This window comes from Parasteatoda tepidariorum, chromosome 9 (genome assembly GCF_982258835.1).
Source record: "Parasteatoda tepidariorum strain Cologne lab strain chromosome 9, Ptep-v5.0, whole genome shotgun sequence".
In the NCBI taxonomy this organism is placed as follows: Eukaryota; Metazoa; Arthropoda; class Arachnida; order Araneae; family Theridiidae; genus Parasteatoda; species Parasteatoda tepidariorum.
Window position 1 is genome coordinate 39,538,693 of NC_141763.1, and position 27,278 is coordinate 39,565,970.

At 28.8% G+C, this 27,278-nt stretch overlaps 1 protein-coding gene across 2 annotated transcripts in view; it reads right to left on the reverse strand.

The window, feature by feature from the left end:
- The window catches only part of LOC107436125 (protein gooseberry), an 86,393-nt gene that overhangs the window by 50,168 nt on the left and 8,947 nt on the right, over positions 1-27,278 (reverse strand). The gene's annotated exons all lie outside the window — the stretch shown is intronic.

Sequence of the window (27,278 nt, forward strand, 5' to 3'; positions counted from 1 at the left end):
TTTAGTTAATTTGATTTTTTTTTCTAATTTTAATAAAAATTAAAAGAAAAAATTACTTTTAACATTTTGAATGACTTTTGTTAAATAAAATTTTTTAAAATTACGTATTACTAAAATGCATATTTATTTAATAAATAATATAAATAAATGTATATTTTTGTAGTCTACGATTATATATAATTTATTTTTCCTCTATTATAGTTCAGTATTGAGTTTAAATAATGTAATTGGTTAAGCAAAAATTGTTATTTACGAAATAACATAATTTTTCAAAACTCTACTTAAAAAACTGATAGAGATGCAGTGTAAAGTTTTACATCATCCATCATATTCTTCTAACTATCTTCTACTAACTATCAAATGCTCAAACACTGAAACTTTTTTATAAAACTGCATAAATTCAAGTTTGAAGTTTTGCCATTTTCACTTCCGACTTTTCGACAGAAAGAGACTTTCCGACTTGTCTCTTTCTGACAATCAGATCCTTAAACGTTTACACTTTTTTATTATGTGTTAACTGAATAAATTGAAGTTAGAAGTTTTGCTTACTCCAACATATTCTCCGGATCTTCTCCCTACAGTCTATCACGTCTGCAACCACGCTTGATATCAGAAATGCATGTGTGAAGATAGTGTTAGAAATATGTGTTTGTAGTTTTTTAAAAATTACGGATCGAGAATTTATACTATTACCCGATTTCATCTTATGGCACTCTGTGTTTATACTTAGTATGTGTGTTATGAAATATTTGCATTGTTATTTCTTTAATGTTCGTGCATTGTTCAGAACTTTTCAGATTTTTCAATGCTTTTCTGCTTCCTCAAGCTGTTTTTTTTTGGGGTGGGGGTGAAGGATCAAATTTTAGGAAATGAAATCTTTTTATTAGTGACATGTACTAATATAAACAACAAAGCTTAAATATATCCTATTTTGGGGGTAGGAATTACTGCATATAAATTTCCATTCACTTTATATTGCAATAACAATTTTAATTTACCTACAACTGTAAATCCAGTAAATCCATCTTTTACTTTAAATAGCATGGTAGCTCAGAGAGTTAGACTAAAATTAATGTTTTTCATTTTATGATCAGTAAACATAAACAATTCCATTTTGCAATGGCAGCTTGTTTTCAAAAGTCAGTTTTCATTCAGAGCTATGAAAAAAGTAATTGGGTAGTAAAATCAGGATCTGTGACTGGAGGCAGATGCAGATACAAATATTTACCTTCTAACATTTGTTTTCGTCTCAAAATAATCCCCTAATTACCTAACCTGCTTGAAAAAATAGTCTGTCTTTCATCACTGTTCTTAAACAGTGATTTTACCAGTTTTAAAACCATCCTCAAGATCCATAAAAGTCAATCAGTCCCTCAAATAAAAGACCATTAAAAACAGGTCAACAACTTCATTTTAGAGTTTGGCTCATAAAATTATTCTACCCTAGAGACGAGGTCCGTTGCTTCTGTGTGTAGAGGGTGCAAAGAGCCGATAAATTATCGGCCGTGTCAGTGTTGATTAGGAACCGTGGTAAAAGAGGAGGAGTTAATGTTTTGTGAGTGGGGAGTTCATACAAAGGGGGGTGCGAGTGGAGTTGTATCGTTGTATCAAAAAGAGGGAGGGATAACATGTGATGGATATCGTTTCGTTCCAGAGATTGATTTTGCTGGGTAGAACAAATCCGACTTGCCTTTGGTTGTACTTCATCAACCGATCAAGGTGATTATTCAGGTTCCGCAGAGGATATCGTAAAATTCTAGTCCAAATTTTGACTCCTAGCATATGAATTTTCATTCCCTTTCCCCATATTAGATAGATACAAAATATTTTAACTTTGATGTTAGTTTGTCAATGACAAACGTTTACATAATTTGGCATAGAGCCTTTGGCAAAATCAGAAAAGAAACGATATTTTAAGATAATACAAATTATTTTATTGAAATTTTTATAGGCAATTTTTTAAGATCTTTTAAAGCAATAACTAAATGTAGCTTTGTAAATATTTTTAAATTCCCATCTATTTCAAAGTGTTTTTTTTTTTTTTTTTTTTTTTTACAACAGTTGCTGAACAGCCGACTGAATTTTGAATTTACGACTACTAATGTTCAACTCCGTAGCTTTGTGATTTTGAACCCAATCTAGAAGACAACGGAACTCCTGGACCAAGTATTGGGTGAACTTTTGCCTCCATGGAGGACTTTTTTGATGAAACTGTCCCGCATTTGCGTTACATGGAGAGGCAAATCACAAAAACCTCCCTCGGTTAGCTGGACGGAAAGGGGATTCTAACCCATGATCCGCACACCACTGAGTATGTTTTTATGTCAGCACTGTGGTCGGTACAAGTTGGGAGCGGGATTTCGTATCGACCAGCCATCACTGGGATTCGAACACGGTTCACCTCATTGGATGGCGAAAGCTCTATCCCCTGAGCTACCACTGTTTTATATTTGAACCTGCTGTCACCAATGCCTTATAAAAGTTTTAGATCTTCGTTTCTCTAGCTGGCAAAAAAGCGAAACACGCCAACCCCCACACATTATTTGAAGGTGTATACGTAAGCACTTAAAGGAGGTAGGATTTGCTTATTTTTGCTGACAAGGAAGAGGAGGAATCTGAACAATAATGGGTAAGGCACTTTGATGTAAGACACGTATTTTTTGAAAGGAAATAAAAAAACACTTTTAAAATTTTAAATTTTAAATGAAAGATAAATTTGGGGGAAAATTTTTTTTATGCAGTTTCAAAAATTAATGAAATTTAGTAAAATGTCAACGCAAAGCTACTTCTTTGATTTGATTTTAATCTTTAAATTTTTGTAAAATTAAATTACTACAGTAAATGTGGCGATGTTAACGAGCAGCACAAAGAGTTTTTTTAAAAACAATAAAAATAATTCTAATACAGCTAAGGGAATTAAAATTGTCTTAGAACCATTTGTCTGCAATTTATTTAAAAGGAGAAATTGAAGTGTCTTTTGTCGAAATTGGGAATTGATGGCCCAAAAGTTGCAACAAATTTTCTCTATAATCAGAGTCAAAGTGCAGATATAACGGTTCAACTTTGAACTGAATTTTCTGTGAGATATGGGCAAATGTCAGACTTCTATCCGAATCCCAGTTGATTACGCAATATTTCAACAACAACCTACTTAATTAATTGATAAATTAATAAACAGAGAATTATATTAATGGACCTGTAAGTATACATAACAAATAGAAAAATTAGGAGCTTGCCCTTCCGATCCGTTCCATGAAATGCGCGAAAATCCGATTCGAATAAGCGATTTACACAAGCATTTCATTGTCGATTCGGTGGCATTTACCACTTCGTTCCACCTGTGCCAGGAAAAGTCAAAACACAGCTCATAGAATCCCATTGACAATTAAGCCAAAAGCAAGAAGAAGAAAAAAATCCACCCCAATACCGTGGTCACGCTGGAATCAAAGAACTTTCTCGAGTGATTGATTCCAAAAGGGGTTCAGATGGCAAGAAACAGAAAGGGAGCTATGGCACTGGCATGCTGAAGAAAGTAAAAGAAAAAAAAAAGAAAAATGAAATCGAGTTTTTCCAACATTTCCAAGTGTTAAAGTGTTACTGTATGTGGGTAACAAAAAAATAATAATGGTAAAAATTGGACACGAGGCGGCACCTTTTTAATCCGCAGGTGGGCTTCAAGACGACAAAATGATCCCACATTCAAAGTCGACTTTCTGAAGTTGCCGCTAGAAAAGACAGAGGGCGTTTTTAACGTGTCAAAAAAAAGTTCCGTCATAGCTTGGGCCTTTTGTTGTTGAGTCCAAGAGTTATAGAGGTGGGCCCTTTGCACCTTACCTTGATTTTGATTCTCGATTAGGAATGATGAAAAAATAAAAAATAGCATACCGACCTGTGTTTTGTTGTTACAAAAGGTTACGGACATTTGCGGTAATGCCAAGTGGATTCTTATGGATGAAAATTTCAAAAATTCCATCACAGTAACGCAAGGTAGTAGTGTTATTTGGGCCCACACGCAAATGTTCGTTTAGATGAATAAAGCACAAATTAAGTCCTGCAATTCGTGCTTTATTCACATTGTTTTGCCTTATTCAAATTTAGCACAAAACATGCCTTATTTTTACATGGATGGACGTTTGATATTTATTTGATAGAGATGTGGGTTTTGTTGTCATAAAATTTACATAAATCAAATTATTTCGATTACCTTTTAGTTTAATATCCTCTAGGTTCAATTATCGAAAACTCAGATTTATGAATTAATTTATGATTAAGATAATAAGAGGCTATAAAACGATCTAATGATTCTCACATATGTCATTTAAGATAATTAATAGGAATTTATTTTAATTTTCTAATAAAAATATTATACTTAAAATTATAAAAAAAGAAAAATATTACTTGAAATTATGAAAAATAGAAATAATGATTGCTGAATAGATGAAATCAAATCTGGTTAAAATTATTATTATTGTTTTAATATTACCAGAAATTCTTATATTGTTGGGACATGCCTCAAGCCTAATTGATAATAAGAGTTTAATGATGAACTTGGGGATATAGAACGGGTCACGGTAACTAGGCATAAATTAAGGGTAGATCTTTGAAAACCTTGAGTTACCAGTGTGTTTATTAAGCTTATCCTATCGCCCAAAATATTAGGAAATATTTTTCGAACTCTGTTTGAAACTTATCTTTAACTTATACACATGCAGTTATTCCCACATTTTAAAAGTAAGAATTTATGTAATATTAATGAAATACCAGCCATACAGTAAAGTTAAATTAATTCGTATTTCCAACGCACAGTAAAAATACAATATGCAACAGGTAAATTTAATTCATTTATTTTTAATATAAATGTGTACTTCTTGAAAAATTAGTTCACGAATTAAAACGAGACTAAATCTTTTATTTTTTAAATTGTAAAATGGTATCGTCTTGATTTGAAAATTCTGGTGATTTAATTGCATGACAAGGTAGTAACTTATTTAAAACTACACTGTAAAAAATTCCGAATTGACTTGCAGGCACTTTGTGCTCATCTTCCGTAAAATCCATTAACCGTCAAATCAATTTTTACAGTTAAATACTATACCATAATTTTTACAGTAATATTTATTGAATTAGACAGACCCAGTGGTTTTACTGTAGATATTACCGTAAAAATTACAGTTGGTTGTGCCGTGGAAGTTTAGAGAGAGGGGTACGAGTTCAGGCGCTGTCCACGTCGTCTGACAAGGGTTAAAATTACGTGGCATTTCTACCGTGGCTGTTACAATATAGAGCCCTATAAATGGGTAAAAGTACCGGCACCCTGAGTGCTGCGACCTTTTACAGTGTACCGAAACAATTTTAAATAGATCTTAGACATAGTTTTTTTCTCCTTTGAGCTTTAAAACCTATTGACACTAACCAACCAAAAATATCCGAAAAACAATCTGTGGAGTCTCTCAATTCTAACTACTGTTTAGTGTTGGTTTCGACTCACTAATAAATCAGTTTTGTAAACATAAATCAAATCTGACTTAGACACTGGTTTGCGTCAAATTAGTATCTGGTAGCGCTGATACCTTGGAAAGAATGGCCGCCAAGGTTGTGCAACATATCAGCTGGAATCACCGCTTAATTTGCCGTGGATTGAAGATGTCACGATTATGGAGAACGGGTACGGGGAAAGGGTGTTCGGAAAGTGATTTATTAGCGATATTAGGTGAAATAAATGAGGAAAAAATATCCGTTTGTGACGAAAGTTGCCGATGGATATGCTTGTCGGCCTTTATGATCTTTGGGAAAGAGTACGAAAGCAAATATTTCCGTGTACTACGATATTGGTGAAATACTATCATGTTTATTGGAATGGTTTGTAACAAAATAATTTATTTTTTTTTATATATATATATATATTTACAGAGAAAATATTTCTGATGAAATAGTTTAATTGGGATCTAATACTTCCGGTTATTTCTTATACTCTTCCGAATGGATTCGATGAGAACTTGTTAAACTACATACATCTTAATTTACTACCTAGTAAAACAACAACGCAGACTTTATTTTTATTAAAAAGATTGCTTTTGAAAATATTAAAACTGTAAAAAAAATAATAACTGAAAACGTTATTTTATTTCAAAATAAAATAACACAAAATAAAATAACCATTGACATTTTATCATATTTTTTTTAAGAAATGGAATTATTTTGAATATTTTATAATATTCTGAAAAATTATTTATTTCAAGTTTTTTTTTTTTTCTTCTAAAAATTGGTCTTCATTTCAGAAAGCTTATAAAACCACAGGTAAAAGAAGTGTCTTATATTATTAAGAACAGCTATTTTTTTTAATCGTTTAAAATTTTTATTTCATGAAAAAATGAACAACTGTTTTGAAAAGTGAGCACTGTTAAAAATGCTACAACTGACCAATGGCCAGAAGAAAAATGTCTTAATTTTGCCAAATACCTCCTCACTTTTCTCGCAATGCTCACCATCAAACACGATTACTTTTATTAATTTATGTTTTTCCATGTAACGTAAATGTGGGTTAATCCCATCAATAAGTCTAATAAGTCGCAATACTTATCCAGGAGTTCCCTTATCTCTTTGGTTGAGTTTAAAATTACCAGGTTATAAAGGTGAACATTGAGAGCTGTTAACTCGAAATTGGGTCGACTGTTCAGTGCCTGTTATAAAAGAAAATTGTTATATGCAAATTCAATATTTTTAAATTAAAATATCCTACATTTTTTATTGCATTACCATAGATTTATTTGCTCAGATTTAGTTCTAGAAAATATTAGGATAAAATTAAATCTACTTGGTCAGCTACAACTTCCTACACTAATTTGCTATTTGCATTCAAAAATGAAAAAAGCAATTGATTATACCAATTAGAAATTATAAAATTTGAAAAATATGAATATGCCTTTATTTTTATTTATTTATTCATTTTTATTAAATGAATTTTTTCATAGCAATTCCAAAATAAACATTCTTTTGATAATGTTTCTATTGATTTTAATTGTCGATCAATAAAGGAATAACTATTAATAATTACGTTTATATCTTATTACTTAATTTAATAATTACCTTTATTCATTTAAAATACCCTGTCTGATTAAAAATAATAATAACGAGCATTTCTCTCCAGATATTTTTTTTATTTCTTTATTAGCTTTATAGACTTAGCTTTCTTTTTTTTTTTTGATCGGAAGAAATTTTTGAAAATGGAGTTACAACTGAAGAATTACAATCGTAAATAAAATAATTTCTGTAAAATTTTAGCTCATTGAAGTTTACGATGAAAAAAAGCAGCTCTACAATAAAATTTTTCATAAGAATCGTGTTAAATTGATTTCAAATGTTTCCCAATTTTTAGCAAAGCACCGTAAATTTTGCAGCAAAATAATTTGTAACTAAATAAGTGTTTTGATTTTGAATAATCGTTTTAAATTTATATCATTTTATTAAAAAATTAGTATTTTAAAATATTATTTTATATTTAATTTTTATTGTTTTTTTATCGTGCACTCCTTAAAATCTTTACATTCCTTAAACAAACATGTACCGAAATTAAAGTAAGAAAAGTAATATCTTTTGATTGTAAGGTAACTATCATGGTTTAATATTCTAAAACTTATAAATAAAATAAAATGTGTTATTATAAATCAAGTCTTTTTCTCTTTTTTAATAAAAGCTATAGTTTGAAAATTGAGAAATATATGGAAATTAATCTTAACCGTTTTTTTTCTCCAGAAAATCCTAAGCTAAAATTTTCAAATGCCTTAATAGCAGACAAGACGAGTTAAAAGCTAAGTTTAAGCTAAATTGGTATAATGAAATGTGCATCAATTCAGTGCATTGGAAAATAAGGAAATTAACTTTTGACAGTCATAAATTGCATCAAAGAGAAACGGAGAGAAATAAATATCCATTTCAATCAAGCCATTGTTTCAAAAACCGATAATATCCCCGAGCTATATCAAAAACAAGAAAAAGCTTCAATTTAACTATAGCTATTTCATACCGAACCATTAGAAGAAAGTTATCGTTCCCTCCCCACCCCCTCTCCTGTAGATTTCACCTTCCGCACCAAAAACCACACCTCGCAACAGTTAGAAAAGAAAACGCAGCAGCGTTTAATAATTACGAATAATTCCATAATAAATTCATTTGCTACTTGCAGCAGCGCGTTGCAGGCTTTTTTGCGGGCAAAACGAGTGGGGCGTGTCGAGCAAGAGCCACAAATAAGGCGGCGGCGCACTGTTTAATGACAAGCTACATTTCCGCGCGGCGTGTGTTCTATTCTGAAAAGGGGGGATTGTAATGGAACGCACGACACTAATACAATCTTCATATTTCTGGGGAGGGGGAAGGGAAATGAATCAAATGAATAATAATAATAAAAATATGTATCTGCAGGTAGAGAGGTATAAATGGTTCAGTTTGTCATTTCGATTTGAGTGCATGAAATAAAAAAAATAGATAAAGAAATACGTACCACCGGGTGAGAAACTTAGCTGTGGACCGCGCTGTGTGGCATGTGAGATCGGCACGCAGGACGATTGAGAACGCAATTTCCTCCCCCCTTCGATTGAAGACACATGAATTGCTTTATTTTTATGCGTAATTTTAAGAACGTGAAAACTCATTTCTGTTTTTGTTCACGATGAGTTTTGATTATTAAAATTTCTGTTTTTTACAAAATGAACATAGCTATCGTTTGAATATTTTCAAACGATAAATAATATGTACCAAACGATATTTTTAAGGAATTAATTTCCGTTTAATTTATTATTGAATTGTAATTATTTATGCAACTTTCTTTTAATGTTTCAAAGCAAATATTAATTAAATTAATTTAAAAAAATTTTGTTCATTATGATTCAAAACTATACACTAAACACTTTTCAATACTAACTTAAAAAACGTAAAACAATTTTTATTTTTTCCCCTGACGAGTTTCGCTTGATAAAAAATCATTTTCTTTGTTAAGCATACATAACTTTCATTTGCATATTGATTCCAGGCGATAAAAAATAGAAATCAAACTAAATTTTAACGGATTAATTTCAGTTTATGATTTATTATTGAATCTTCTTTGTTATGAAAATTAAATCTGTTTTTTTTCTTCTTTTTGTTAATTTTAATTTTTTTTAAACAAATATTAACACAGTAACTTTTAAAAGTTTAAATTGTTTTGCAATGTAATCTGAAGCTCAACGGAAAAAAAATTCTTATTAATTCTAAGAACGTGAAATTATTTTCTTTCATAAGTTGCTACTCCAGCTAAATTCCTTCTTTCTTTTTGTTTTCTTCTCTTTTTTTCTTTTCTTTTTTTATGTGCACATTATATATATAGCTTTTGTTTGAATTTTCCAGACGATAAGAAATAAAAGATAAACTATATTTTAAATTAATAAATTTAAGTCTTTAATTTTTTTATTGAACTTCTTTATTCTACTATATAAAGTTGTTTTCTTAAAAAATACTTTAAACAAATATAGCAATGTTAATAACAACTAAAATCATAGTTAAAATATCGTACTTTTTTTTAAAAAAATTGTGCAAGATTATCGAAATGTTTATCAAAAATCGTTTGCTTATTGAGAAAAAAAGAAAATGTCATTGAAGAGTTGAGTGCAAAAAAAGTTCCATATGTATGGGAAAAAAAAAGAAAAAAAGAACGATGTCTCGGAGAAAGATCATGTTTCAGTTTTATTTAAATTTACAACATTTATTTAATTGGCTTTAAATTTCTAGCTAGTCTTTCAATTTCGTGGATCTCAGTGCATAAAGGTAGTTAAGACAATATTTGAGTATCAAAATCCAAGGAGTTCGGAGATTCCAAGTGCATTTGGTAAAAAACTGTGACGTGACAAGCAACCTTTGAAGACTTTTGGTAACAAATTAACGCGTCCTAACTTCGAGCACTAGCATGCAGAGATACTTTAAATAAGTGCTTTTAAATATCTCCAATTCAAAGCTTGCAGGCAAGAAAGAAAAAAAAGGTAAAGTTTGTTTTTTAACTTACTGTCAACGCATAAACATTCAAGCTGATATACTCAATTCTCTTAAATGTCTTTTACCCGCCCTTTTCAAAATTCGATGTAGCTGTTTAAACTATTTGCTAAAAAATATATGTTATATCAGTGATCTTTAAAATAGCTGATTTTGTTTCTTCTTTCAAAGTGCATATTTAAATTCAAAACGTGGAAGATTAAAAGTATCAAAGTTTTTGACATTGAACGTATCGGTGTTTTGATATTAAAAGTATCAGTATCTTGATATTAAAAGTATCAGTATCTTGATATTAAAAGTATCAGTATCTTATTAATAAAAATTAAGAGCTAACTGGGAATCAGCAACGTTCTTTTTCTCTGTGAGCTATCAAACAGAATAAATTCATTTCATATATATCCGTAAATCTAATTACAAATTAAAATACTTCAAAATCAAAGAATGCCGATAATTTGAAAATTTGACTTAGAGGAAAGCAGCATACTTTTGTAATTACCATATCACAATCTAAAGGCACAAAGCTAAACGTATATTATTATAGTCGTATTACCTGCTTATCTCCAAAATCGATAAATAATTTACATTATCAAATTTGAATCCATTTCCCCATTTTTAACCAAATCATCAGGGAGACAACTTAAAATCCATATAATTGCCTTAAATGAAAACAATTTCATGCAAATGATGGTATATAAATATTAACTGATGAAAATTTAATTGAGTTCCATAAGAGGAAAGCAATTAAAATAAAATTAAGGGTGTGTCCGGAATATTTCAAACAATTGCATCTGGTTTGACTAGCAATTTAAGTTTATTAACATAACACATTGGGGAAAATTAATTTTAATAAATACAGGGTTTCGGGCAATGCAATGTATAAACCGCGTTATCTAATTTTTCAAGAGGACATTTTCGATGAAAATCGCCGTTATTTCAAAGTAGGCAATGTTCCACAGTGGACTAATCATAAGACACGGTTCCCAGTAGATCACCAAAGTCAAGCATCAGTGGTAGCGGTCATTGAGCGGCTGGGTGACTACTTTGATCATACTGCGAAGGGGTCGGAGGTGTGCGGTATCGGACCCCTTAGGTTGTTTAACCTTAGAATTCTTCATTTCGCACGTAGGTCATGGGACTACTAAAACTATCCCCTCTGCAGAGGATCGAAATTGTCATGGCATGCCTCTTCCACAATGATGTTTTTCAGACCGTTGCCAGTAGCCCATTGTGCAGCTCCAGTGAGACATAAATAAAGTACCACTACTACTCCATGGAGGCAGGAAAATGGTCTTGTGTATATTTTCGTTATCCATTGGGAATAATCATTGAAATTTGTATGTGTCTAACTAGAGATAATACTAATTAACAGTTTAATGCAAAAATTGTCGTAATAATGTGTCATATTAATTATCATGTTAATAATCATATTAATAATCGAATATTATTTTATTGTAATTGGTATATAATCACAGATTATGTACCATTCAATATTATGTGGGGTTCCCCTATATAATATTGCCCTTGAAATGATTGAGTTATTCATCATATTTATAAGTTTAAATTAAAAAGTAACGAAGCAATATCCTAACAATTAATTAGAAAAAAAAGTGTCTTTACATATTTTTTTTTAACTAATAAGGACAATCCATGTGAACATTCAGAGTAAATCAAGTAATTGAATTATCCCAAGAAACTGACACGCAAAAAAAAAAATGATATATTATTGGATTAAAAACTTTTCTGGCTTCAAAAAATAATGAAGATGGTAATAAAAGTCATCTTTTCACATCATTTTTGTTTATCTCTTTCACACTTAGAAGGTCTTGAACATGGGTGTCTATTTTTGAGCCCTGGCGAAGAGTCGACTTAGACCACCTTTCTAAATAACTTTATCTTAAAATGTAGCTCATAATTACATTATAATAATAATAAAATAAAAAATAATAATTCTCTTAGTTTCAAAATTCTACAATTAAAAGCGTAATAATTGCAGTACAGGAAAATAACTTTAAATTAGAGATACACAAATGTTCATAGAAAAACAATACCTTTATAACTTTATTAATTTTATGCTGATGACAACTAAAGCAATATGGAAATGAATTGGGAAAAACTGGATCCTACAACGTGATTTTCCGGCCAATAAAAATGCTCGGACAACAATAGAAAACTGTCACGTCGTCATTAGATTTACTCACAACAAAATAAAAATCGCAACAAGCTATAGCTGGTAAGTTTAGTAGTAACATTTCAGCAGGCAGCATTATTAAAAATTATTACCTTTTCACACGCATGCATTCTCAATTTTGATTGGCTATTTTGCGTATTACTAACCGCAAGTCTTCTGTGATTGGCTGTGTGTTATCATTTACATCTCCTCTTATTTTACATGATTTTAATATATATATATATATTAAAATCATATAAAAAAGAAGCTAAAGCCATGTGATATATAAACCATATCAGTCATAATAGCTTAATGCACTGTCCTGGATTATTAGTAGTGTCTCACATTAGCCCCATACAGGGTTTCATATCGCTCCAAACAATGTTCTATGCATTGTCTTACATTATCTCCTAACAGTGTCTCATATCATGCAGTGTCTCATACCTAACAGTGTCTCATATGCATTATCTCAAAGTACCTGATTATTTTCTTAAAATAGCGTCTCATATTATCTCCATATAGTGTTTAAAATTCGCGCATACTAGTATGTAATGTATAAGAAGTAAACGTATATGTTTTCATAAGAATAACTAAAGAAAAACAGTGATGAACACATGTTTTGTCGGCAAAACATATATTTCAAAATATTCTAAAAGCAATTAATGCGCATATCTTTTGTTAGAGCTATAACATGAATGGCTTTTATTGTAAATGATAAAACCTAGATATCGAATATCAATTGATGAGTTTTATAAAATATTCACAATTCTTTCGTATATGATAGCGATTTTTTTCCCCTCCAATAATAACGCTATAACAGACACAAAAAAAGGAACCTAATTGATTTCGTTATAGAATGTCGTGTGATGAAGCACGTAATCGCCTATTCAGTGAAAATAGTGTCAACGGTTCTCCCATTTCATTGAATATTCAGCTCACTGAGCTCAACTAAATGGATATTTGTATAGCATACGACAACAGTTTAGATGGGTATTAATTTTCTTATTTGTGTTGAAAAATTGGTGGTAGCATTGTCATTAAAAGGTGCTATTAAAAGAGGCTGTTTTGTGTTGAATTCTCTAGAATAGCATAAATTAATTTAGAAATATTTCAGATAAGATTTGGCGAACAGTTTCGTATTGGTATTAAGTTAAGCTTTGTCACTGTGCCATCAAACGTTGTATATAAAAAAGTGTTCTTGCGCTTTAATAAGGTTTATTTTTATTTTTTTTTTCTTTGTGTCGAAAACATTTTATATATATTCTTGAAAGTCCAGTGACAGATTTTATGGGCCTTGAATCAAAGTTAATCGAGAGATCCCTCCTTAAAACACGAAAAGTGAAATCAATTTTCATATTTTGTAAGCTATTTTGAAAAGGTTTGTTTAAACGCTTATTTACTTTTTGATTTTCGTGATATTAGTTTTCGAAAGCGTAATAAATTTATAGCTTTAAAACGATCTTTAAATGCATATTTCTGCTTAAAACTTGACTTTTATGTCTTATATTTTCTTTCAATTGAGTTATGCTAAACTTGATTGCGAGAAAAGAAATTGTGGAATATCAAATATACGTTTAAAACAATTTCGCAATATTTTTTTGATGAAACATTAAATTAAAATAACATTATGATTTTTGTAATGAATTTCAACCGGATCATTCCCTGATTGGGGTCCTATCTCACCCCTCCTGTAACGCGGAAAACAATCATTCACCTTTGAATCCTTGTAAGTTTAAGAATTTGTAACTCCAAAAACATTACTAATACACTGATAATTTATTAAAACAGTTTTCTTGAATTTATTTAGGAAAAAAATACGAAACAAAACGAAATAACAAACACTTTTTTTTGTAGAGAAAGAGAAAAGAAACTGTGCATTATAAATGTTTTCCGTTTTAAATCAAGTATTTTAACTATAAATAAAGACAAACATTTCCACAGGGAGAGAGAATCTTAATACTATTTCACCTATAAAAAGCAACTAATTGATTCAGATTCACCTTTATATATACTTTGTATTTATATATTTTGATTTGGCTATATTAATACAATATTAGAAAGCATTTTTTTTAAATGCATGTTCTATTTTTTCTATTATTAAGTAATCAATGAAAAGTAATTCCCATTGAAAATAGACTTAAAATTAAATTTTCCACTCTATTTTTTAGTTGAAATAATTAATAAAAAGTTATTATCATTGAAAAAATTTCAGTTCAATATTAGTTATTAATTGTTTGATTGAATAATTTCCACTCAAGAATTATTATTGAAAAGAATTTTTAGAAAATTTTTTCACTCTGTTATTTGATTGAAATAACATAACATTAAACTACTCTGATTAAAAATAAAATTCTGGTTAATTTTTCTACTATTGTTTGATTAAAAACTAGTGCAAAAATAAATTGAAATAGTACAGATTTCATTTCACGTTTCAATACACAAATTTGGTAGAAATATTATCATTTTGAAAAGTAAATGAACATGGCATGAACATTGGAAAAAGCAGAGAACGTACTCTTACTTTTGGAGTTATAGATGTAATAATATTTAGTAAGTAACAAACAATTTTAGCTGTCTGTACAACACAATCATACTGACTTTATTTTGAAGTCTTAATAAACAGAAAATTGTGTTTAATTTGCGGAAACCGTCACAAATTTTTAAATCGCTGACAAGATAAATGTGTGAGAAACTTATAGATTTTATTTCACGTTTCAATACACTAATTTGGTTCAAAAATATTATCATTTTGAAAAGTAAATACACATAGCAGTAAATAGTTTGGGTGCATTTGAAAAAGAAGAGAACGTACTCTTATTTTCAGAGTTATAGATGTTATAATATTTAGTATGTAACAAACAATCTTAGCTGTCTGTACAACACACAATAATACTAACTTTATTTTGAAGTCTTAATAAACAGAAAATTGTGATTGATTTGCGGAAACCGTCACAAATTTCTAAATCGCTGACAAGATAAATGTGTGAGAGACTTATTCTGGAAAACTTTAATCTTCTTTCAAATATGATGCTACAGAACAATTTTCTTCAAGAACGATTTTACTGCATGCATTATCTGATTGGTTTGTCAAACGGTAGCCCTCTCTCTCCCAAACGACACTCATAGAACAAAACGCAACCGCCCAAAAAATATGCATACTAAATGGTCAAGTTGCATAAATGATCGTTTAATAGCGTGCAGAAATGGCAGGAAGGAAACTGTCACTCAATTTCTCTCGCCAAGAAGCCGAAACTGTCGCTCTAATCCCTAATCGTAAAAAGGGAACCGAAAAACGTGCCTTCTTTGTTACCGAATGTTAAGTCTTGTCCGCTAAAAGAAATAGTCTTCAAGAGAAAATGGCACGAAAGGCAAGGATTATTGTCATTGCAGCTGCTGTTACTGGGATTGAAGAAAATTAAGGCACATAAAAAAGTACGTGGCGGCCTTTAGATGATGGTTTGGAAATATGAAAAGCAGTAATTACGTCTTAAGATCGATGAAGTTATGTTTGTCATTGTTTGAAAATGATTTAAAGGCGTTGACCACGTGATTATGTCAACAATTAAGAGAAAGATGGTAATGTTGTCTAACCTTAAATTAATTTCAATGACTGAAACTTAAATTGTTTTGCATCATAAAGAACAGCGCGTTTATTGCTTAAATAAAAAATTAATTTCTTTTAATACAGAGTTCTAGTACCAGAATAATTCTGTAGAATTTGGTACTTTAAAATGTTTTTTTACAAATTAATTTTTTACTAGTACGAAAATATTGTGCCAGAACAAATTTGAGTGTGTGAAAAATTATTTCAATATGTCTTCTACAATTGTTTGTTGTTGGTACGGAATTCTAGTGTTGGTATAATTCTGTACAATTGCAAAATTTTAAATTTCAAAATGTATTCGAAATTAATATTTTGTTGGTAGACAGAACAATCCTTAACATTTTCAAGTCTTCTCCGCTAAAAAAAAAAAAAAACATTCCTCAAGATAAAATGGCACGAAAGTCAAGGTACATAAAAGTACGTGGTGGTCTTTAGATGATGGTTTGGGAAAGTGAAAAGCAGTGATTACATCTTAAGGTCGATTAAGTTATGCTTGTCATTGTTTGAAAATGATTTAAAGGCGTTGACCAGGTATTATGCCGACAAGTAAGAGAAAGATAGTAATGTTATCTAATCTTAATTTAATTTCTATGCCTAAAACTTGATTTTTTTAACATCATAAAGAGCAAATCGTTTATTAGTTTTATTAAAAAAATGGATTTTTTTCCTTCTAATACCAGGTTTTCTACTAACAGACTTCTAGTACCAGAATAATTCTATAGAATTTTAAAATTCAAAATGTTGTAGTTTTTTCGCAAAATTGTTTTCACTAGTACGGAAATTTAATACAAGAACAATTGTGAGAGCGTAAAAAGTTTATTTGATTATGTCTTTTACAATTGTTTGTAGCTGGTACCAGTATAACTCTGTACAGTTGCGAAATTTGCAATTTTAAAATGTATTCACAATTGATATTTTGTTGGTACAACACTTTAGTGTCAGAATAAATTGTATCATTTTTTAAAATATTTAAAAGATTAAAATCTGATTATTTTTACACTATTGCAGCTAATGTTATTGCTTAGGTTTGAAGAAGAAAAAAAAAAGATATATAAAAAAGTATGCGGCAGTTTTCCGTTAATGGTTTGAAAATATGAAAAGCAATAATTACGTCTTCAGATCGATCAAGTTAATGTTTTTCATTGTTTGAAAGTGTTGACTATATGATTATGACCACAATTAAGAGAAAGAGGCGTTGTCTAACCTTAAGTTAATTTCAATGAATAAACTTAAATTGTTTTACAAAGAGGAACTCCTTGATTAGTTTTGTTACAAAATTTAATTACCAGAATAATTCTGCAAAATCTGTTACTTTGAAGTGTTTAAATTGCTTTACAATATAAAGAACGTAATTATGAAATACATTTAAAAAAATTCTGCTGATTGCTTTTTGCTACAGAGTTATAGTACCAAAATGGTTCTATGAACTCTGATACTTTAAAATGCCCTCTAAACTTATTTTTCTCTTGTACTGAATTTTAGTGCCAGGTACGATAAAGTATCCTATTTTAATATGTTTTCTACACGCGTTTGCTGCGAGTACAGAATTCGATTAGCAATATATTTCTGCACATTTGTAAAATTAATTAATTTGCAAAAAAAAAATGCTCTGAATTTATTGTTTTCTAATGGAGAACTCTAATGTCAAAATCATTCTGATATTTATGAAGAAAAAAAATATCTGTGACTTTTCTTGTCAGTACAGAATTCCAGTATCAGAATAATTGTTCTAGGCATATGCCTAAACTAAATTTCTTATTGTTTACAAATACTGATAACAAATTTATGCAACAATGAATTTCTCACCAAATAAAGCATATAATTAGATGGAAAATAGTCAGCTTTTGTTTTTCAATCACATTAAGATAATGACCTTTCAATCAAACTAAGAAATAAAATATAAACAAAACGTTATTAGAACCATCTTTCTTAATAGCAGCATAAATGTTCTTGTCATTTGTCAAAAGCCACGCAGGTAAAATTGTATTTATTAATAAATTATAAGGAAGAATATGCTGTATTACAAATAAGCAAACTTTTCTAAGCGCTCACGCAATCAATATTAATATCTGTTGCTGTTTTTTTTTTGTGTTTTTAAGACTCTAAGAAAGGTTTTAACAGTTTCTAAACTAATATCATAAAATATAGAGGCATTGTGGAGAAAGGATCACTACACATAAACTTACTTAAATATAATATGAAAAACTTATAAACTTCCAAGGAATATGTGAAACTTTCAATCCTTCATAATATTCTAACGTTTTAAAAGTGATGCTGCTAAACAATAACACTTTTAAAGCTGTTAATTTAAAGAGCGCGCGAGAGTTCTACGTATGCAGGTTAATTAGAAAGAACAAAAAAAGTAATGTATTTAAACCAGGATCAACAATTATTGAGATTACAGCAAAGATAGGATTAAAATAATCTAAAAGCAGTTTATTACAAATTGAAACTTAAAAACGGTCCGAGTGACAGGAGAACAAATTCTCGTCCCTTTGGATAAATAATCTAGTTCTTAATTATTTTAAACCCTCCTTTGCTCTTCTTGACCTTAGGTATGATTATTTAGAGTTTAACAATCGTTTCTTCTTCCACTTAAATATTAATTTGCGACCCTACTCCGCAAATACTTTACTTCATTTGAAAAAAAAAAAAAGATTCTAAAAAAATATATTAAGTGAGTTCGTTGCGGACTACTTACACTAGCAAAAATTTTCTCATGGGGAAGGAGGATGCAGTGTAAACGAAAATATTCAATAAAATATTCAAGTATTTGAAACATGTCTTATTTATTTTCTTCTTTTGTATTTCTGAAAAATTTTATTGCATGAGCTTGTCAAACATTTTCATCAACAATTTTAAAAATTTAATTAAAGCTGCAAAATTCAACAATTTTTAACAAAAAATTTAATTTTTTTAACTCAAGGTATTTTTTAAAAAAATCAATAAGAACCAACGTTTATTGAAACCTTTTAAATCAAATAACAGGGAGTTCTAGCACCCTAAAATTTCTTAGCTTAGTACTATTAAAGTATATTTTATTAATCCTTGATTGAATGAAAAAGTTTTAGTGAATTATAGTACTTTATTAAAAAATACAAATTTCGTGCCAATTTAAGAATTGGCATAGATTAAATATGATACGGAACAAGTATTATTTCTAATTATTACAAATAAGATATTAGTAATTTTTAGCTTATTAAATTTCCAGGGGTTAAATGTGCACCCTCATAACCCCCTTGCAGGCACCATTATGGACTACCCTCTTTACTCACTCTAAAAATCATTTTCATTGTTAATAATTTTATTTCTTCGTGAATTCGTTTCTTATGAATCATATAAAGATTTTGAAATAAATTTTCCACAATTAACAGAAATTCAACTCAAACATATCGTTCAACTCAAACATAACAAACTCTACATTTTTTTTTCCTTCCCAATATAATCCGACTTTTCAGAACGCTTTATGTTAGTTAATTTCAGGAAGGTAATGTTTGTCTTTTCTCAAATTTGATTAATTTTATGGAGTTATTACCAAGATTCCAACTCCATTACAATATCTATATACATAATGTTATCATTATGTACAACTCTCCCCCCCCCCCCACCAAACCATAAACACGTCATTTCCGTTAGAGTCGACAAATAGTTAGAAACACTGAGAAATTCATTAATGTCGCCGTATTTTGTCGAGGCCACTTAAAACACTAATTTACACGCAATATATGACACGCATTTAGATGAAACGTATGATATTTAGATGATTAAATTGGGACGATTTGCTAATTATGACGTCTCAAAAACGTTTCCCGACATTTTGGAAAATTATAATTTCGCGCTAATATATTATTTTCCCTAATAAGGTGGATTTTATTCGTTTACGACGGTGCACCGGGCCGTTTTATTGTTCATTAACAACTTTTTTTATTTTTATTTCCTGATATGTTGAATGGGATTACGAATAATAAATATGTAACAGGGGATATCAATAACAGGGGATATCTTTCCCTCTAAATATATTAATGACTCCTTGATAATAGGAGTTGGTATAAAAATCAATAACGTGTGAGAAATTGTGAATATATTGCAAGTAATAAGGAATATTGCAATTATGAAGAAAAACAATCTCCCTCCTCCATATTTCCCACACGGAAAAAAAAATCCTATTAAAATTACCGTGTTATATGGTAATAACAGCTATATGATTGGGAAAAAAATACACATATATAATTCTAGCTAAAAGCCATTATATACGGCAGTGTTTTCCAAACTTATGAGTTTTGTGTACCCCTTCTAAATGTTTCGCAACGCTGTGTACCCCTCATAAAAAAATGAATGTATTTTTTGCTATAAAGAAATTGCACAAAAGTTAAAAATCATAACTGGCTGTTGACACCACTTATAGTTAACTGTTAACTCTGCAAAAAATAACCAATAGAAAAATACGTAATCGTAAATTTTTCATGGTTAGCTGCGTTTTTAAATAAAAAATTTTGAAATTTTCGTTTGTTGAAAGTTATTTCGCAAAAGAACGCGTACGTTTATCCGTTCACATGGTAACGATTACCGGAAATCTCGGTTTTCAAAATTATAGTTCTTACTACCACACACTTAGTATAAATTACAAAATTGAAAAGTAAATTTGATGGAATAAATAGTTTTATGCTCTGCTTTAAGGTATCGGGATAAAATTACCAATTTTTTACCTTATTTACCAACTTTTATCACATATTATAAAACCATATTTAACTGTTAATTTCATCAAAATCATTACCAATGCAGTTCGGTAAAAATTATCGAGCTTTTTGCTGCTTCCATAGAGCCAAAAAAAGGGGCAATTTTTACCATATGTATTCTCTCAGTATACACTCTATTTATTTAACAGCAGTGATTCAGTAAGTATTAGTATAGAAATTGCAATTTATTAGATTTTTAGTTCCGTTAAATTTTATAATGAAGTAACTGGCTTTTAGGGAGCCAGTACTTTTTATCGTAATTTTATCGAATGTGTGAATTACTATCGAATGTGTACTGAGTCTGGAAAATATTATAAAATGAGTGATATTTTGTACTTTCAGAAAAAAATGGGTCATCGTTGAACCGTAATATTGGTATCCTGAACTATAATGTGGGGCAAATTTACTGCGATTTTAATAAAGAATTAAATTGTTCCAATTTTCTATTCAAGATGAATTATAGTTTTGTGCAATCAAGTTTAAGAAGTGAAGTAATCTGGTTCAGTCTAGCATGCACGGTATTAAAGTTACAATAAATTAGAAAAATATTATGGTTCAGCACGACACAAAAATTTTAGCAATGTGTCTGCTGAACTCTACAGCATAATTATAACGTAAAAATTAAAGGTAATCACTATTAATTGGTACAATGACATTATTTCAATATTGCTTATCAAGTAGTCACAAAGCAATTTCATTATATTAATTAATAATCATATAACAAATCCCTTAATAAAATTAATCGTAAAAAACAAAGTAAAAATCAAATTTTTTTTTCCTCGAGGATATGCTGTAATTAAGCAGTTAATACAATATTTATTAATTTTTTTTTCAGTTGAACGCGTCTATAACGAGCCTTCATTTTACGAAAGCTTGAATTTAACGAAGAAATCGGAAATACTTGATTAGTACAATGTTAAATCATTGGATCATAGCGAACAAACCCCGGTTTTAGAGAGCAATATTTTTGTGATTCATGAAATTTCTACTTAATTTCACTCCTCCAACTCAGCTAACCCCTTCTTGAAAAAATTCCTTTTTGATGCTTTTCGAGTCAACGAATTCCTTTTTGAAATCGATGATGTTTTCGAACCATGTGTTTTATTCGGAAAACAAAGAAGCGCTTAGAAAGTTTTAAAGCAAATTAACAAACTTTTTTTTTGTACTCCACAAAAATATTTCGTTTACGAACCCGTTTGTTCCGAGCAATCGGTTTATCGACCAATTATTCCAGTGCACTCTTCGATGCCGGCCACATTATTAACCCAGTAAATCTAAAATTTAGGAATCTTATTTTGAATAACATAACAAAGTGGTATTTTTCAAATTTTTAAATAGTATAACTATGTTCGTAAAAATAAAATAAAAAACCATGTGGACCGGATAATAAATTTTATTACAATTCTGATATTTAATACCTTTAAAATTACTTACATATTGGATTTAAGATGTTTTTTTTATTCCACGGCATATTATGCACGAAGCATTTAATTTTTTTAACGCAGTATAGCAAAACAAATGTATGATTTTTCTTTAAATTTTTTTTATTACTTTATTTTTCAGTTATAATAACATATGTTGTACATACACAAACTGCGTCACTTTTTGATACAATTTTGATAAACAAATATTTTCTTCTTAACAAATCAACTCTACTTTTATAATTGATAATAATCGGTAACACGCTAGAATGTTTTGAAACTTAATTTAAATTTGCTAAAAATTCTAGAATTTAATATTTTTTCGCATTCAGAACTAATTGTGGAATGAAAATGCCGATGTACAAGGAAAACCAATCGCATTTAATTTAAAATTTATTATAATATGCCCTGACATTAAGCAAATTTATTAAATGTTTTAAATGTTTTGATAGATTTATAAGTCTATATTAGCCTCGAAAAAGTAGATGTGGACTTTTGTCACTGTAATTTGATAGCATTGAATCATTTAATTTAACTATTTCCGATACTATGGTAACCATTCTTTTTAGTTAATATATTCCATTTATACTCTACACAGCTTATTTTTAAGGCTAAAAGAAGAAAACGACTAATTGAATCAGTAAATCAAGGTATTAATAAATTAACGAATCTGTTTGAAAATAAATAAGTTAATAGACCTATAATTAGTGGTATAGAGCAAGCAGCAACCACAATTGTTTTTATACACTCTAGCCTTAGTATAAAATAATAAAATTATTTATGAAATTATATACTTCATTGTATTATATAAATTATGTATTGTTATGTTTAAAATAATACTAAGATTTTACAAGTAAAATTTTTAATTTATGTATTGTTATTAATAATTAATATGAGTTCAACGAAGTTCGTTTTGTTCGCAATCTTAAAAACTTATCTCACATTAAGTTTAAAAAAAAAAAAAAAAAAAAAAGCGAGAGAGAGAGAGAAAAAAAACAGTTGAATGAAATTGTTTCAAAAATCAAATAGATAACAAAAATACTATAGATAATTAATGTTTTTCTCAAAAATGTCGTTTTGTTACATTTATTTTGAAGTTAAAAAAATTAAAAACAAGGTGACTTTAGTGTCTTACGTAAGCATTGTTCATACTCCTACACCTATCCCCTTGTCAGCAAAAATAAGCAAATCACAAGTTAGTCTCCCTTAAGGTGCTTACGCAATATTAAAACGGCCCCTACAACGTGGTCACACTTGGGTGTACATTAAAAATTTTATTTAACTTACCTAACATTTTTAATATCCACAGAGGTATAGTCAAAACAACCAAAATATGATAAAATACATCGCGTTTCTGGCTCTATGGGAACACCAAAAAGCACGGCAATTTTTACAGCATTGTTTTGGTTATTATTTTTAGTAAAATTAAGTATAAAATATAGTTTTTTTACCATGCTACTTGGTAATAAATGAGGGAAAAGTTGGTAATTTCAACAGTAGTTGTATAATTTGAGATGGCGCAAAAATTTCCATTCATTGTCGGTTTTTCGTCGGTTAGTTGTTTTTATTTCTATATAACCTATTAGCTAACATTTACCAAACTTTGAAACTGATTGAATATTGAAATGAAAAATATTGAGTCGAATATTATAAATTGAAAACATTTAGGTCTCCCGAAATGAACTTAAAATGTAATTATTTTGAGGAGGGGTTAAAGCATCTAATTTGTAATTTTTCAAAAACTGCAATGAAAAATAATTGTTTCCAAATACAATACAAAAATTTGAAGTTTAGAATGAAAAGTAACATTTAAAGGGAAAAAAAAGAAGTTATTATTAAATAAAATAGTATTTAGGACTTCCAAATTTGCTGGGGAAAAAACTTAATTTTCATTAAATAGTCATATTTTTAATATTAAATTTTTAGTTTTTAGGTTAGGTTATCATAGATTCTGGGTTACTGTGAGGTTCTCACGTAAATTCGGAAAGACCGTAAAGTTATATTTCATGTAGAATTCTTTGACTGTTATTTTACATTCTATAACAAACATCTTTAAGTTTGAAATTTCAAATTAGTTTTCTATTTATGCTTTTACAAATTATAAACCTCTTTAAAAGTGAATTCCCTTTAATTCTAATATTCCGCCTCCTTCAGTGGTGGAATTTTCATTCAGAAATTACGGCAAAATAACCGGAAACAATCTGTCCATCTGATTAACCATAAAGTTATAGTTAGGAACATTTCTTTTTTTTACGGTTTTGTAACCATTTACAGCTAACATAGTTTAGAAATCATAAGAAATGAAACTTAAAGAAACATTGGAGCTCTGTGGGTGCTGCGTCATTTGCGCATGAATGACAGTTTCGTATTTCAATAGTCTAAGGTCACCGCTTGAAGGGTGGATGACACTAGAAACTTTTCATACATTGAAGGAATGGAAGAAATGTTGTAGTATCAACGCTGAGATTTGAACCCCTGTTCAGCCGGCAATGAGATTGGCCGATTAGCTTCATGGTTGGCGGAGAAAGAATTCTAGTTGTTAAACCCTATTAGGTAAAAATAATGAACAAACGTTTTTCATACACTTAACAATTTGAATATCATCTTTATTTGATTGTTTTGGGTGAATATGGTAAAATAACAATTAAAAAATTGCTATTTAACCATTTTTACTGAGAAATTTCTAACTGCGTTTAAGAAAATCAATTTGAGTTAAGATTTTTGCTAGAAAATTTGACAATCCTTTATGAACTTGGAATTTTGATTTTATTTTTTCATAATATACATGATTTCAACGCATGTAAATCGTAGGTAATAACAAATAAAATAAAAAAATTTCTTTTTGGAAAAAACTTTTTTTTGTTATTTTCTTTAAATATCATATTTTACTCCCTTATAAAAAGGGGATGCATTTCATATGAATGAACATCAGTCACAAGCATTCAAAAGGTGTGCGTCAGTTTGACTAATACATTATTTATTTGATCAATAAATAAAATTTCTTGTTTAGTACCAAAAAAATTACTATAGAATTAGCAACAAAATAGTAATAATAAAGAAAATAATGAAGATTATTAATTATCCATAATGTTTTTAATTCTGTAGAAATTAGATTTTAATTTAAATATTATATCTCAATCTTTAACTTTAAGAGTAAAATAAATTTTTAATAAAAATAATTTTGTAATCATTTGAAAGATACTAGCTGATGTTGCAGCTGTAACAAAACTAAGTGAAATATATAGATTCTGAAAATTATGTTTGGTTAAAAAGTACTGACATTCCTATAATTATGATAATAATAATAAACAATTTTTATTATTTTCATACATCATTCAGTTATGACATATAGATGTCGTATTTGGATAGTACCATGCATTTATAATTTAATTAAAATATTCGTTTTAATTTTTTTTTAAAGTTTTAATACTATTAGTACAGTATAATTATTAGTACAGTATTATTAGTACAGTACAGTATAACTATTAGTACAGTATTTAATACTATTAGTATTAGTATTAATTTAAAGTTTTAATACTATTAGTACAGGTTTTTAATACTATTTTTCAATAATTGCATCATAATATGGCTGAAATTTGCCTTCGTCTTGTTGATTGGGTTATAGTAATAGCGTAGAATCACGCTAAAAAGTTTTAAATTTTTTGTATATAAGCAGATATTGAGGTTTTAAACCTGTTCGCTTTTACTTTGCATTCATATCATAATTATAATTTCGCGTTATATATTTTGATAAACATGAAATTAAAATAGATTCATTCAATGATTCATTTTGAAAAACTTTCAAATTCCAGATTTGAAATAAAGTTTTTAAAAGAATCAATATATAAGAAGACAAAAGCAAACATTTCAATAAGCATTATTAAAATTTGATTTAAACAGTACCAAAATTTTCCAAAGTGTCTAAATTTGTCATTTTACAAACACCAAACTGATATTATTAATTATATATAAGTAAAATGCAGACTTACTAATAATTTATAAATCAGCAACTATTGTAAGCTTTTGAATGTAAAAATATTAAATTGAAATGTTTAAAATGTAATTGAATTTTAAATGTAATTGAAAAAAAAAACCTTCTGAGATTAGACTTATAAAAGCTTACATTTCTTAAACAATGCTCAGGTTCAAGAAAAAAGAAATCTGAAAGCTTCAACTATACGTTTTAATATTTGACCTAAATAAATAAATTGCAAAGACGGCTTTTACTTAGCAACAAATACGAAATCAACTGAAATGGGTGTTGTTTATAGATCAACTACATGGCACAATTGAATAATACTTGAAAATAATAGAAAATGACTATTATAATCATAATTATGGGAATGTCAGTATTGTTCAAAGAAACCAAATTTTTCTAATGATTGTATATTTCCCAAGTTCTTCACGTTCTTTTACGCAGAAATCTAGATTGATAATAAGTTAAATAAGAAACTATACTAATAAGTAAAATAAGTAATTAAATGAGTAAAATAAGTAAGACTAAATAAGTAGTTAAATGCATTTTTGAATGAGTAAGATGAGAAATATAGCTGAAGAAATCCATCTAGGTAAGTAGTTAATTTATTTTAAAGAGTTGTTAAATACTACAGCTACATGGAAATGTCGTTAGATAAGAGGTTAAATGCACATATTAATGGTAGTTAATTACTAATTACAACTACTAATTCAGATGTATAAATACAGTTTGCAAAGCAGTTCAATATGTATATTAGTCTGTATTTAACCACCGTCATTCGGGGCTACTTTGTGCAGGATTTCGCAGTTTTTGAACTTTGACATGTAAAAAAACTATGTTAATTCAAACTTTAGTAAAATTTATCGATATTATATTCATAACTGGACTCAGACGAGTGAATTCGATCAATATTGGCATTATTTGTATGTAATATTTACGAATAATAAGTCAAAACATACCCTGCACAAAGTAGCCCCCAAATGGGGCTACTTTGTGCAGCGATAGGAATTCAGTTTAATAATCATGTTTTTAGTAAAATATTGATATAAAATTGTTAAAAAAGTTAATTGTTGACATTTTTAAAGACAAAAACATCAAGATATGTAAAGATATTAGATTGAAAATAATTTTCAGCGTTAAAAAACCATTTTTTTTTGAAGAATTTTTTCTTAAAAAGAATGTTTATTTCAAAACATTTGAGTTTAAACAAAAGGAAACCATATACTTTTTTTAACATTGAAATGGATGATATTTCAAAAATAATAGTTATTACATATTCATTAACATTTATAATATTGATAAATTTGAACATAACATGCTTGAATGAACATGACAGAACTTGCTCTTCAGTTTCTGT